Below are 15,972 nucleotides of genomic sequence, written 5' to 3'. Positions count from 1 at the left end.
GTGACCTCCAGCTCTTTACTTCCTGCTACAATCTACTCAAAGCACAGAATACAGAAATTTCCTGTCTACGCTTTGAACTGTACGTAGTTAAGAAAAAAGGAGCGCACTCAGCTATCTTAGGTTGGTGCTGGCTGTACTTGGGAAAACCCAACAACAAGTCCAATATAGAAAAATCAGCCGCACTCTTATGGTATATCTTTGCAAAAATGTGATGTATTTATTCACATGTGTTGAGACAAAAATTGTATATATATATATAAATATATATATACACACACAGCAGGGAGTATAAACGGAGTAGTAACGTTTCGACCCTGCCTCGGGTCTTTCTCAAACTGCGTCTTCTAGATAGTGTGCAAAATTAGAAGTGTGGTCCCTTAAAGGGCTCCTATTGTTGTGGTGTCAGGACGTCCTGCTTCTGTGGGCCTGTGTCTAATTTTGCACACTATCTGCATCACATTTTTCCAAAGATATACCATAAGAGTGCGGCTGATTTTTCTATATTGAACTGTACGTAGTCCGGCATGTAGGAGGCAGGACGGCCCGCAGCTGTCCGAGAAGTGTGCTCTGGATGTTGATGTCATGGGAGGCATGGCTTGTGATCCTTGGCAAGTTGTAAGCTACGAGTGATGTTTATTGAGAGGGAGAGGAGAAGAATAGTAAAGTTTAAAACTAGAGATTTTGGTTATAATGCAATATTGCATTATAGCAGAGAAATAATTCCTAATTTTTCACACATGTAACACTGACCCTATGGGAGAACGGAGACAGCACCTGTATAGTTGCTGACTTTTGGTGTGCCTCTACTGTACAGTGTGCATGATAAGTAAAGTGGGAGGAATGTAAGAAAGTAGATAAAGTGTGGGAACCAACTGATTAATTTTGAGACTGCATAGGAGTGTTAAAATGGTGCTTTGTAGGTTGTATGTGATAGCATTAATAGTTGGAGTGTGATAAGTATGCTGTTGGATGTATTCAGATCTGACAAAGAAGCCTGAGTGTACTCTGTCATGGGAAATGTAATCTAGAGGCATAAAGGGAGAGCAGACAGTAAGCTGGGAATGTTAAAAGTAACAAATTATGTTGATGGCTAAATGGGGCAAAAAAAACAAAAAACAAAGATAAATGGGGGTTGAAGACTTATTACAGGGGTCACATAACATTGTTTTCCTTTTTTTAGACTGTAAAATTTATAAAATCTTCTGCCATAAATAGATGACAGAGAAGGTGGGTAGGATGTTTGGTGAGAGGATGGAGGATGGGATAAAAGGGTCCAGCTTTTTGTGGACCACATTAAGGCTCTGAATAATGGGATCAGTCGTGCCTAGGGTCATATATTGGAGGCTTTGGCTTTTAGCAGGACAATAGGATATGTGATGACCTGCTAAAGTAGATTGATCAGGCATAGGAGAATATAAATATTGGATCACCCAGGTTGTCAACACTCCAAAGTTGTGAAACAGTCCTGTTGATCATTAAATAAGATGGCTGCTTGAAGGACTCTGGGCAATGTCCCATGTGTTTGCAGCCTTAAATTTTTAGTAATTGAAATATAGCCTTAAACTAAATGCTAATATGTTCTCCACATCTACAGCATTACGACTGAGACCTTGTAAGCTATAATAGTCAATCTCAGCTGCTGCAGCAAGCCCCTTCTTTCGCCCTGCTTTCCTGCTTGTAGCTGGTAGAGATTTCAATATTGTGGGGTCCTGGCTAGTAAGTACAGTACTAGGCTTCAGAGACCTTTCATTTTGTATGGGTGTCTAATCTTCAACAGTGACAAAGTTAGCAGAGAGGTAAGAAGGATGTGAGTCGTTGTGCTCTTCTTTTCTGCCAGGTTGGTCTTAGATCTAATAAATTACATTTGCAACAAATATCACATTTGCTAACTTTAATTAGATTAAATTAAGAAATAATATTTTATGGCAAAATGAGATCAAAATAATAATGACTTACAATCATCCTTAACTCCTCCCTCTACTCTGATTTCACACACATAATTTCTTGGTCTCAATACACATTTTTGTTGTGATTTTGTTTGATACTTAGACAATCATCTTCAAGACATCTCTTGTGCTTCACCTGTACCCTGGAAATTACAATCATAACACTTCACATCACTCTGAAAACACATCAGCAGGGACAGGAAAACTGGTCATAGTTGATGGGAGGATGGAAGAAGCTAAATATGGGGCAATCATGCAGGAAACCTGTTAAAGGCTGCCAAAGTCTTGAGACTGGTGCTTAGGTTCGCCTTCCAGAAACACAACAACCTTAAACATACTGCTTGGGCTACAATAAAGTGGTTCAGATCAAAGCATATCCATGTGTGTGAATGACCCAGTCACAGTCCATACCTAAATCCCATTGATAATCTGTGGCAAAACTTGAAAGTAGCTGTCCACAGACTCCTCCATCTGAACTCACTGAGCTAGAACTAGTTTGCATGCAATAAAGGGCAACAATTCTAGTTTTTAGATGTGTAAAGCTGGTAGAGACATACCCCAAAAGACATGCAGCAGTAATTGCAGCAAAAGGTGGTCCTGCAAAGAATTTTCTCAGGGGCCTGAAGAAACAATCAGGTCACAATTTTCATATTTATATTTTATAAATATTTAGAAAACCATGTATCACTTCCTTTACACTTCACAAATACTTGCTACTTTGTGCTTGTATATCATTTAAAGCCAAATAAAAAAAATAAATTTGTGGAAGTAACATGAAAAAATGTGGAAAAGTTCATGGGGTAGGAATACTTTTTCAAGTCATTGTGTATAATGAATAGTATGCAGATTGAAAATGCAAGATAAACATGTTTCAGTGCATTTTATTTTATGCAATTTACAGTACCTTTCTTAGAAATGTTTTTACAAACTTGGAAAATAACTTTAATAGTGAACTAACATTTGAAGATAATTATATCTTATCTTATCTTATGGGCAGCACGGTGGCTCAGTGGTTAGCACTGCAGCCTTGCAGCGCTGGGGTCCTGGGTTCTAATCCCACCCAGGACAACATCTGCAACGAGTTTGTATGTTCTCTCCGTGTTTGCGTGGGTTTCCTCCGGGCACTCCGGTTTCCTCCCACATTCTAAAGACATACTGATAGGAATTCTAGATTGTGAGCCCAACGGGGACAGTGATGATAATGTGTGCAAACTGTAAAGCGCTGCGGAATATGTTGGCGCTATATAAAAAATAAAGATTATTATTATTATTATTATATAAAGTGTAAAATCAAAGCGTACAAGTTATGTTTGCGGCAAAGAAACTCAAAGAGAGTTTGCAACTACCTGGTTGATTGAGGCTGTGTGCATACGTTCAGGATTTCTCGCGTTTTTCTGCGGTTTTTCGCTATAAAAACGTGATAAAACTGCGAAAAAAACGCATACACTAAGCATCCTATTATTAGACTGCAATACGCAATTTTTGTGCACATGTTGCTTTTTTTCCGCGACGGAATCGCATTCCGGAAAAAAAAGCAGCATGTTCATTCTGTGCGGAATCACAGGGATTCTACACACATAGGAATGCATTGATCCGCTTACTTTCCGCATGTGGCTATGCCCACCATGCGGGAAGTAAGCAGATCATATGCGGTTGGTACCCAGGGTGGAGGAGAGGTCTACCTATGATGTCAACTACAGGCCTCTCTCACCTTTTTAAGTGGGAGAACTTGCACAATTGGTGGCTGACTAAATACTTTTTTTTCACTACTGTATAATCATATAGTTTTAGGGAGGCAATGAAATACTGCTGAGAGATTCTTAAAAAGATGAGAGAGGCCTGTAGTTGCCATCATAGGTAGACCACAACTATAAGACTCTAAATGAGAAAACAAATCCAGAAAATCACCTTGTCTGATTTGGCAAGATTTATTTTGCAAATTATGGTGGAAAATAAGTATTTGGTCATTAACAAAAGTTCATCTCAATATTTTGTTATTTATCCTTTGTTGGCAATGACAGTGGTAAAATGTTTTCTATAAGTGTTCACAACATTGGCACACTGTTGGTGGTATGTTGGCCCATTCCTCCTTGCATATCTTCTCTAGAGCAGTGATGTTTTGGGCCTGTTGCTCGGCAACTCGGACTTTCAACTCCCTCCAAAGGTTTTCTATGGGGCTGGGATCTGGAGGCTGGCTAGGCCACTCCAGAACCTTCATATGCTTCTTATGAAGTCACTTCTTTGTTGCCCTGGTGATGTGCTTTGATCATTGTCATGCTAAAAGACACATCGACATTTCATTTTCAATGTCCTTGCTGATGGAAGGAGGTTTGCACTCAAAATCTCACAATACATGGCCTCATTCAATCTTTCATGTACACGGATCAGTTGTCCTGGTCCATTTGTAGAGAAAAAGCCCCAAAGCATGATGTTGCCACCCCCATATTTCACAGTAGTTGTGGTGTTCTTTGGATGCAACTCAGCATTCTGTCTTCTCCAAACACGACGAGTTTTGTTTCAACCAAACAGTTATACTTTGGTTTCATCAGACCATATGACATTCTCCCAATACTCTTCTGGATATTCCAAATGCTCTCTAGAAAACTTCATATGGGCCCGGACATGTACTGGCTTAAGCAGGGGGACACGTCAGGTACTGCAGGATCTGAATCCCTGGCGGCATAATGTGTTACTGATGGTAGCCTTTGTTACGGTGGTCCCAGCTCAATGCAAGTCATTCACTAGGCCCCCCGTGTGCTTCTGTCATTTTTGCTCACCATTCTTGTGATCAATTTGACCCCATGGGGTGAGATCTTGTGTGGAGCCCCACATCGAAGGAGATTATTAGTTTTCTTGTATGTCTTCCATTTTCTGATTTTTGCTCCCATAGTTCATTTAATCACACCAAGCTGCTTGCCTATTGCAGATTCTATATACAACCTCCTGCTAGGCACACCTTGGGTGCAGGCGACTGATACTAACCCTTTCCCTGCTGGGACCTCCGAGATTGCAGGGCCACATAGGAGCCAGTTTACTACCCAGGTAGCAACCCTATTATTTTTAACTTTAGCTACTGGTCTATCCCATGACTCCTACAGTGTGTATATATCGTTATACATTACAGCTGTCTTGATCCTGGCCGGATGTCTATAACCAAGATTGGACCATCCTTTAGCTACTCCTTTTGAAAACTAAGACTTTATATCCGGCACCTGGGTAATTACTTGTCCTTACACATATGTAGACTTCCTCCGCATTATATGTGGCTCTCTACACCTTTAGTTACTTTGCTACGGTTTTCCATATATATCCTATACAGGTTACATCTGGATCATCTCCACTCATTTACTAGTATATCCTTGTTTTCATATGACGCACCATGAACAGATTGTAAGGGTATGTTATCCTATCTCTTGCCTCCAATTGGGTCTCCTCAATGTTTAGATACTACTCTCTAGAACCCCTTTTCTTTTTCTTTATGCCCTATGGGTTTAAGCCCATACTTCAGTGATATAAGAACCTGTTCCTCTTTCTACGTTGCTTGACATGGGTCCAACTCCGTGTATTATATTTGTATATATTCTTGTACATATCTTGAAACACTATGTATATAGTGGCCGAAACGTTAAAAAACTGTTGCCTTATTGTTTCGTTCCTGCATCTTCAATAAATGCATTCACTTCAGCAAATTCTTGGACTGGATGAGTGCAGTGTTTTGACTTTCCTTATGTAATTGGGGTCTTCGGGTCCCGTTCACTGGCACCATCAAAATCTCACCTAGTGGTCGAGTGCTAGCTCTTTGTGGCTTCTGGTATTGCAGATTCAGTCTTGCCTGGTGCAGGGCTACAATTTTGTTTCTGGTGTCCTTCGACAGCTCTTTGGTCTTCACCATAGTGGAGTTTAGAGTGTGACTGTTTTTGGTTGTGGACAGGTGTCTTTTATACTGATACCAAGTTCAAGCAGGTGCCATTACTACAGGTAATAAGTGTAGGACAGAGGAGCCTCTTAAAGAAGAAGTTACAGGTCTGTGAGAGCCAGAAATCTTGCATGTTTTTAGTTTACCAAACACTTATTTTCCACCATAATTTGCAAAATAAATCTAGCCAAATCAGACTAGGTGATTTTCTGGATTTGTTTTCTCATTTTTATTCTCATAGTTGTGGTCTACCTATGATGTCAATTACAGGCCTCTCTCATCTTTTTAAGTGGGAGAACTTGCACAATTGGTGGCTGACTAAATTCTTTTTTCCCCACTGTATATCTCTATTAAAGTCAAGCAAAACCTTTACATGATTAGTTCATTCCTCAATTTCTGAGAAATCAGTGCTTGGATTGTTATGAAAATGAGGCTGTAGATCTGAAACCTCTGTCACACCAGCTCTATTACGTGTCCAGCACCGCCATCTCCCATCAGACAGTGGAGTAGCTAAGCTTCTTTTCATCCAATGCAAATGATTAGTTTGCAGTCCTAAAATTATATGTTAATACCCAAGCAAAATCAAAATGATCTTTCCGTTGGCACCCCATTGGTTTAACCACCTCTCTTTCTTTGCAAATTACCATGCAAATTTTAGATGAATGTTTTCTATTTAAATTGCTACATTTAAACCCATGATTATTGATTTGATTTTCTTGTTGCACATTTTTTCAAAAAAATTAAATTGTTTCAGTTTATTTTATTTAGCTCTTTTTTTTGCATACTATTATGGAACATCTAAAGCTGCATATTTTCCCACTGGGAACTACAAATTGGATTTATTAGCGAGAAAAATATTTAAAATATCCTGCTTCACTAAAAGTTGCTTGATTTTGCTCATCATAACTATATTTTAATGAAGTACCATATTGTTACTTCAGTTTATTGTCCTCCTTTGAGTATCTTGCTGGTAATTATATTCTTTTGCAACTATTTTCCTTTAGCTACATTTAATTGATGTATGTTTGCTTCATTTAAAATGTGAACGGCGTGTTCAATTTCCAAGATATTTCAGCATGTCAATCATTACCGAGGTGGTGTACTGAGAAGCAGTGGCTGTCTGCTCAGCAAAATAAATCAGAGCTCATCATTTCTAATTCTTTTGCCTAGTAATGGCTTACTAACAAACTTTTGTGGTTCTATACAAAATATATGATTGATGCTAGTGATTACATTCAGTGTACAAACCATATGCTGAATGAACAATGGCAAATCGATTTATATACTTCACACAAAACTAGGTATACAAGTGCAAAAAACTGAAGGCAATGTCCTATCCTTAAAATGGATGTATTTAAAGGAACTTTAATGCTGATTAACCCCTTTCTACCATTTGACATACTATCCTGTCCATGGGACCTGGGCCTTAATTCCCATGGACAGGATAGTACATCATATGCGATCAGCCGCGCTCACAGTGGAGCGTGGCCGATCGTGCCTGGGTGTCAGCTGATTATCACAACTGACACCCGGCACTATGTGCCAGGAGTGGTCATGGACCGCTCCCGGCACTTTAACCCTTGGAACACTGTGATCAAACAAGATCGCAGCATTCCGGTGGCATAGGGAAGCATCGCGTAGGGAGGGGGCTCCCTGCGTGCTTCCCTGAGACCCTCAGAACAATGCGATGTGATTGCGTTGTTCCGAGGGTCTCCTCCCTACAGGCCCCCAGATCCAAGTTCCTTCCGGGTCCTGCAGGGAGGTGGCTTCTCAGTGCCTGCTGAGAACAGGCACTGAGAAGCATCCTTCACTGCCTGTCAGATCGTTGATCTAACACAGTGCTGTGTAAAGTGTCAGATCAGCGATCTGACTTTATACAGTGATGTCCCACCCTGGGACAATGTAAAAAAGAAAAAAATTAACAGGCGTAAAAATATTTAAGAAAATTCCTAAATAAATAAAAAAAATATTTTCCCAAAAATACATTTCTTTATATTAGTAAAATAAAACTATAAAAGTACACATAATTAGTATCACCATGTCCATAATGACCCAACCTATAAAACTGTCCCACTAGTTAACTCCTTCAGTGAACACCGTAAAAAAATAATAAAAAACGAGGCAAAGAACAATGCTTTATCATCCTACTGCCGAACAAAAAGTGGAATAACATGCGATCAAAGAGACGGATCTAAATAAACATGATACCGCTGAAAACATCATCTTGTCTTGCAAAAAAAGAATCTGCCATACAGCATCATCAGCAAAAAAATAAAAAAGTTATAGCACTCAGAGTAAAGCGATGCAAAAATAATTATTTTTTATATAAAATAGTTTTTATTGTATAAAAGCGCCAAAACATAAAAAAGATATAAATGAGGTATCGCTGTAATCATACTAACCCAACGAATAAATCCGTTTTATCAATTTTACCACACACGGAATGGTATAAACACCAGACCCAAAAGAAATTCATGTATTGCTGTTTTTTTTTGCCTCCCAAAAATTGTAATAAAAAGTGATCAAAAAAGTCATGTGCCCGAACATGGTACCAATAAAATTGTCAACTCGTCCCGCAAACAACAAGACCTCACATGACTCTATGGGCCAAAATATGGAAAAATTATATCTCTCAAAATTTGGTGATGCAAAAACAATTTTTTGCAATAAAAAGCGTCTTTTAGTGTGTGACAGCTGCCAAACAAAAACCCACTATAAAAACCCGCTATGAATAGCAAATCAAACCATCCTTTATCACCCCCTTACTTAGGGAAAAATAATAAAATTAAACATGCATTTATTTCCATTTTCCCCTTGTGGTTAGGGTTAGGGCTAAAGCTAGGGTTTTGGCTAAAGTTAGAGTTAAGGTTGGGGTTAAAGTTAGGGTTAGGTTTCGGGCTAAAGTTAGGGTTAGGGTTGGGGCTAAAGTTAGGGTTAGGGTTGGGGTTACAGTTATGGTTGGGGCTAGAGATGTGGTTAGGGTTTGGATTACATTTACAGTTGGGATTAGGGTTGGGATTAGGGTTAGGGGTGTGTCAGGGTTAGGGGTGTGGTTTGGGTTATGGTTGGGGTTGGGATTATGGTTAGGGATGTTTTGGGTTTAGGGGTGTGGTTAGGGTTGGGATTAGGGTTAGGGGTGTGTTTGGGTTAGGGGTGTGGTTTGGGTTATGGTTAGGGCTGGGATTAGGGTTAGGGGTGTGTTTCGGTTAGGGTTGGAGTTAGAATTGGGGAGTTTCCACTGTTTAGGTACACCAGGGGCTCTACAAATGCAACATGGCATTCGATCTCAATTCCAGCCAATTCTGCGTTGAAAAAGTAAAACAGTGCTCCTTTCTTTCCAAGCTCTGCTGTACTCCCAAACAGTGGTTTACCCCCACATATGGGGTATCAGCTTACTCAGAACAAATTGGACAACTTTCGTGGTCCAATTTCTCCTGGTAACCTTGAGAAAATAAAAATTTTGGTGGGAAAAAGTGATTTTTTTTATTTTCACGGCTCTGCGTTATAAACTTTAGTGAAACACTTGGGTGTTCAATGTTCCCACAACACATCTAGATAAGTTCCTTGGTGGGGTCTAGTTTCCAAAATGGGATCAATTGTGAGGGCATTCCACTGTTTAGGTACATCAAGGGCTTTGCAAATGCCACATAATGCCCACAGACCATTCCATCAATGTTGCATTCCAAAACACCACTGCTTCCCTTCCGAGCCCTGACGTGTCCAAAACAGTTGTTTTGTCCTACATATGGGGTATCAGCGTTCTCAAGACAAATTGCACAACAACTTGTGGGGACCAATTTCTCCTTTTACCATTGGGAAAATAAAAAATTGGGAGCGAAAAGATCATTTTTGTGAAAAAAATATGATTTTTTTTTACGGCTCTACATTATAAACTTCTGTGAAGCACTTGGGGGTTCAAAGTGCTCATCTAGATAAGTTCCTTAGGGGGTCTACTTTCCAAAATGGTCTCACTTGTGAGGGGTTTCCACTGTTTAGGTACATCGGGGGCTCTCCAAATGTGGCATGGCATCTGTCAGGGGTCGAGTTCCCGCCTTTGCACAGGGGGAACTTTGGGCCATCTCCGCTGCAATCTCCCATTCTTCTCCTGCCGCAGTGGAGCCTGCTCAGCAGAGACGTCAGTCCCAGCATCTTGCTTAGTCCCACTCTGTACAAAGAGTTACTGCTGCTTTTCCTGCTTCTGCCATTGAAGTCAGTGCTGGGCAGCGGCGAGCAGACGCTTCTGGGACTAAGTCCTGCTTTTCTCGTTCTGAGCATGCACAGAGTAAGATCTCTCAGTGGAGATCGAGGGTCACATGGTCAGATACTGCAGCTATGTCCATTGGTCCTTTCAGGAAGGTCCTGTAGGTGCTCTGGCTTTGTGGTAGCCTCTCACTGGTCCTTCTAGGAAGGTCCTGCACATGCTGCAACTATTTAAGACTCGAATGGCTGCACGGCCATGCGCTAGTATTGTTCCATGTTATGTGCTTTGCGCCAGTGTGGTCACGTAAGAGTGTGTTCAGGGACCCGGCTGAAATAAGCCCCTAGAATGCTGGCACCTCCGGCGAGGAGTTTGTGTGTGTATGTATTCAGGGACCTGGCTGAAATAAGCCCCTAGACTGCTGGCACCTCTAATGAGGAGTTTTGTGTGCATGCGTGACCACTGACTGCTCTCTGTTTGGGCAGTTAGCCTGTGCCTCTGTGAAGTCTAACAGGGCACAGTGCTTTGCTTTCACGGCTACTCGGTGAATCAACTGAGTTAGTCCATACCACCATATAGTGCCCCCATTTGCTAGCAGCAGGTTCTCCTGCACGGTGGACCCCAGGCTGCGAATGCACCAATAACAATAAAAGCATCTATATTTACTCGGTGCGTTCCGCTAGCCCTAACAGCCTCCTATCTCAATTCCAAACAATTTTGCATTGAAAAGTCAAGCGGAGCTCCTTCCCTTCCGAGCTCTGCTATGCTCCCAAACAGTGGTTTACCCCCACAAATGAGAAATCGGCGTACTTAGGACAAATTATGAAACAACTTTTGGGGTCCAATTTCTCCTGTTATGATTGGTAAAGTAAAACAAATTGTACCTGAAGTAAATTGTTTAGTGAAAAAAGTTAAATGTTCATTTTTTTTAAACATTCCAAAAATTCCTGTGAAGCACCTGAAGTGTTAATAAACTTCTTGAATGTGGTTTTAAGCACCCCGAGGGGTGAAGTTTTTAGAATGGTGTCACTTTTGGGAATTTTTATTATATAGACTCTTTAAAGTGACTTCAAATGTGATGCGGCCCCAAAACAAAATGGTGTTGTAAAAATGAGAAATCGCTGGTCAACTTTTAACCCTTGCAACTTCCTAACAAAAAAGAAATTGGTTTGTGGGAAATGTTGCTTATTAAGTATTTTGTGTGACATATCTCTGTGATTTAAGGGTATGAAAATTCAAAGTTGGAAAATTATGATATTTTCAAAATTTTCGCCAAATTTCCATTTTTTTCACAAATAAATGCAAATCATATTAGTTTACCACTAACGTGAAGTAAAATATGTCACTAGAAAACAATGTCAGAATAACCGGGATCCATGGAAGCATTCCAGAGTTATTACCTCATAAAGGGACAGTGGTCAGAATTGAAAAAATATGCCCAGTCATTAACGTGCAAACCCTCGGGAGTAAAAGGGTTAAATCATTAACATTCTTGGAAAAATCAATTTTTCTTTTCTAGACAAATCTATAGTAGAAATTGTATGCTAATGAGTTGTCAGTGCAGTGGGTTGGTACTGAACTTACACCTCTCATGCAAATTTACTCCTCCCCACCTACTTCCTGTCTCTGACTGACAGGTATCTCATGTTTCAGTTACAGGTCAGTTAGAAATAGGAGACAGGCAGTGAGTGAGGAAATGACAGGAGAGATGACATGTTTTCTTTAATGTCACAATTATATGTAAACTCACACAGAGGCTGGAGTTGTAAAGGCTGTGTTTCATTGTGTTTTATCTTTGAATTACAGGCTCATTTTGCAGTGATAAAATTATATTTGCAAGTTTTGAGTGAAATAACTACCGTATATACTCGAGTATAAGCCGAGATTTTCAGCCCAAATTTTTGGGCTGAAAGTGCCCCCCTCGGCTTATACTCGAGTCACGGTAGCGGTGGGGTCGGCAGGTGAGGGGCTGAGGGCGCTGGGGTATACTTACCTAGTCCCAGCGATCCTCGCGCTGTCCCTGCCGTCCCACGGGCTTCGGCGCTGCAGTTTCTTCCTCTCTTCAGCGGTCACGTGGGACCGCTCATTACAGAAATGAATAAGCGGCTCCACCTCCCATAGGGGCGGAGCCGCCTATTCATTCCTCTAATCAGCGGTGCCGGTGACCGCTGATAGAGAAAGAAGCTGCAGCGCCGAAGACAGGAGGGGACAGCGCGAGGATCGCCAGGACTAGGTGAGTATAGCATATTCACCTGTCCTCGTTCCAGCCGCCGGGCGCCGATCCATCTTCCCGGCCGGCGCCTCCATCTTCCCGGCGTCTCTGCTCTCTGACTGTTCAGGCAGAGGGCGCGATGACGCATACAGTGTGCGCGGCGCCCTCTGCCTGATCAGTCAGAGCAGAGACGCCGGGAAGATGGAGGCGCCGGAACGAGACGCCGGGAGCTGCAATCAAGGGAGGTGAGTATGTGGTTTTTTTTCTTTATTGCGGCAGCGGCGGCACAAATTTATGTGGAACATCTATGGGGCACAGTGAACGGTGCAGAGCACCGTATATGGCACAGCACAGCTATGGGGCACAGTGAACGGTGCAGAGCACCGTATATGGCACAGCACAGCTATGGGGCACAGTGAACGGTGCAGAGCACCGTATATGGCACAGCACAGCTATGGGGTACAGTGAACGGTGCAGAGCACCGTATATGGCACATCTATGGGGCACAGTGAACGGTGCGGAGCACCGTATATGGCACAGCACAGCTATGGGGCACAGTGAACGGTGCAGAGCACCGTATATGGCACAGCACAGCTATGGGGCACAGTGAACGGTGCAGAGCACCGTATATGGCACAGCACAGCTATGGGGCACAGTGAACGGTGCAGAGCACCGTATATGGCACAGCACAGCTATGGGGCACAGTGAACGGTGCAGAGCACCGTATATGGCACAGCACAGCTATGGGGCACAGTGAACGGTGCAGAGCACCGTATATGGCACAGCACAGCTATGTATGGGGCACAGTGAACGGTGCAGAGCACCGTATATGGCACAGCACAGCTATGGGGCACAGTGAACGGTGCAGAGCACCGTATATGGCACAGCTATGGGGCACAGTGAACGGTGCAGAGCACCGTATATGGCACAGCTATGGGGCACAGTGAACGGTGCAGAGCACCGTATATGGCACATCTATGGGGCACAATGAACGGTGCAGAGCACCGTATATGGCACAGCTAGGGGGCACAATGAACGGTGCAGAGCACTATATGGTTCACACCTATGGGGAAATATGAACGGTGCAGAGCACTATATGGCACAGCTATGGGGAAATAATGATCTATTTTTATTTTTGAAATTCACCGGTAAATGCTGCATTTCCACCCTAGGCTTATACTCGAGTCAATAAGTTTTCCCAGTTTTTTGTGGCAAAATTAGGGGGGTCGGCTTATACTCGGGTCGGCTTATACTCGAGTATATACGGTAATTTTCCACCACGTCTTGGTGTAATTGTCATTTTAATATTCCACATGCATAAGGAGGTGGTGATAGAACAAGGTGAGTGACAGCACAGGTTATTTTACCAACCTGAAATGAATACTCAGAAGAAACCAGCACGGCTGTCACTCACCCTGCTTCTATCACCACCCAGATGACAATTCATTTCAGTTATGATTGGTTTCAGAATCAGTGTGGTAGTGAAGACTCAAGATGTGGGATGGCAGGGATGGATGTAGTGTGGCAGTTATGAAAAAGGTTTTGATTACTTCTCCTTTCCACCATCACCACCATTTATTCAGGACGTCATCAATGGCCAGTGGTGACAGAAACTGTGATAAGTGACTACTTCATCATTCTGTAATGGTGTCCTTATTCAGTTTAGGTGCTATGAGCAGCAATAAAGTGTCTGGAGGGCTATCTTACTGTGATGTCTCTTTTGAGACTCCTCCAAATGAAACACCGCAGAAAGTAAAGTAAAAAAAAACACAGATATATGGAATAGCTGTGTTGGGATTACAGGTGGGAGTTTTAAAATAAAGAAAATTACAAAAGTGTTTATTGCTTAAATATAGATATATTTAAAAATGAATATTTACATTTGTACACCAAGTGTGGTGGCTCTGGGCTTTCACAAAATGTTGGCTGAGCCCCCACACAACCAAACACCCACAGCGGTGCATATCCAAACACCCTCTCATCCCAGCCTGTGGCCTGCAGCAATGCTCCACTATTGCCTCCTCCAGCAGTGACCCTGGGTCCCCACTTCACTGAAGCCACTCCCCTGTAAGCAATAAGACGCATGGATTATAAGAAGCACCACCATTTTATAAAAAAAAAATTTTTTGCCTATTATTCTCTTCAAAAGTTGGGGTGCGTCTTATAATCTGGTGCGTCTTATAATCTGCAAAATAAGGAATTTAATATTTTGTGGATTTATTTTAACATGCTCTGACATTTTTAGATAGAAGGTAAAGGTACAAATAAAAAAGCCTCACCATTTGATACAGACATGGGGGTCAGTGGATGCTCTCATCCGCTGGCCCGAAACTGCGTGGACAAGGGCTTATCCCATTGAACGCCTGCTTTCCTTTCCCAAGAGCATAATACTTCTCAGACAACACAGGATGAGGGTAAAACAGTGTGGCAATACTTTATTGAACCACCAAACAGGAACATATAGTTTAGCCCCAACAAAATACCCAAGATAGAATTACATTCTGGCATAAGAGCACTTGCAACTCATGGGCACCCCGCTTTTTGCAGTCGCCCACCGAAAGGATGTAATGACAAGCTTAGGAAGCTGACAGTCCATTGAGGCATGTGGCCAGGTGACCAGATTGTCCCAAGATGGCTTCTTCAAACATCTCCATGGAGCCAGGTGACCAGATTTTCTTAACTTGGATTTTCAGAACGTATCCATGGGGGTTAGGAGACCGGATAATCCCAACCTCTTTTGCCCAAAAGTCTCCATGGGATCAGGTGACCAGAGGATCACAATCCTAGCTTCTCCAAATGTATTCATGAGTTCAGTAATATTCAATGGAGCAGATTTGTGTTCTTCCAGTTGGGGATGTGCTCCATTAAACTGTAATTCTGTAAAAAGTCAAATTTGCGTCCCTCTTGATGGAGCAATGTTGACTTGGCTGTTGCGCCACCAAGTCACTCTTGACACAGAGGCATATTCCCTTACATGTGTCACCACTGCCTCTGCTGCCGGGTCCACTGCCGCTCCAGCTCATACTCACCTGCTCCGGCGCTCTCGTCCTGTTCCTCCAGCTGCCAGGTCCACCGCCGTCTTCTCTGCTTCTTCTCACCCTCGGCGGTGCGCTCCTCCTGCAGGCACTCGTCCTCTTCCTGGTTCTCGGTGGGTGCGCAAGCGCACTACTCGCTCCAGCACCTCTCTGCGCACGCGTCCCTCTCCTTCCTGAACTACAGGCACTCCATACCTTTTCTCTATGATCCTGACTCTGACCCGGAAATCCTTCAGCACATCTTGTATATAAGGTAAATCCTTTCCCTGCTATTTGCCTGTTTGTCATTTGTCCTCATTTGACCCAGGTCCTCCATACCTTGCTCTGTCCTGTGTCTCTGCCATTCTATGCCAGTCCTGGGCATCAGCCATATCCAGTCCGTCCTGTGTCTCCGCTATTCTCTGCCAGTCCTGGGTGTCCGCCATATACAGTCCGTCCTGTGTCTCCACCATTCTCTGCCAGTCCTGGGCGTCCGCCATATCCAGTCCATCCTGTGTCTCCGCCATTCCCTGCCAGTCCTGGGCATCCGCCTTATCCAGTCCATCCTGTGTTTCCGCCATACCCTGCCTGTCCTGGTCATCCGCCATATCCAGTCCATTCTGTGTTTCAGTCACTGTCACTCAGTCCTGTGTCTCCACCTTAGCCACTTCCACGTCCTTCCTCTC

The 15,972-nt window shown here is 42.7% G+C and overlaps 1 protein-coding gene across 3 annotated transcripts in view; it reads left to right on the top strand.

The window, feature by feature from the left end:
- The window catches only part of GRM8 (glutamate metabotropic receptor 8), a 2,054,171-nt gene that overhangs the window by 897,054 nt on the left and 1,141,145 nt on the right, over positions 1-15,972 (top strand). The gene's annotated exons all lie outside the window — the stretch shown is intronic.

This window comes from Ranitomeya imitator, chromosome 4 (genome assembly GCF_032444005.1).
Source record: "Ranitomeya imitator isolate aRanImi1 chromosome 4, aRanImi1.pri, whole genome shotgun sequence".
In the NCBI taxonomy this organism is placed as follows: domain Eukaryota; kingdom Metazoa; phylum Chordata; class Amphibia; order Anura; family Dendrobatidae; genus Ranitomeya; species Ranitomeya imitator.
Note: the sequence above shows the minus strand (reverse complement) of the source record. Positions and strands in the feature narration are given on the sequence as shown.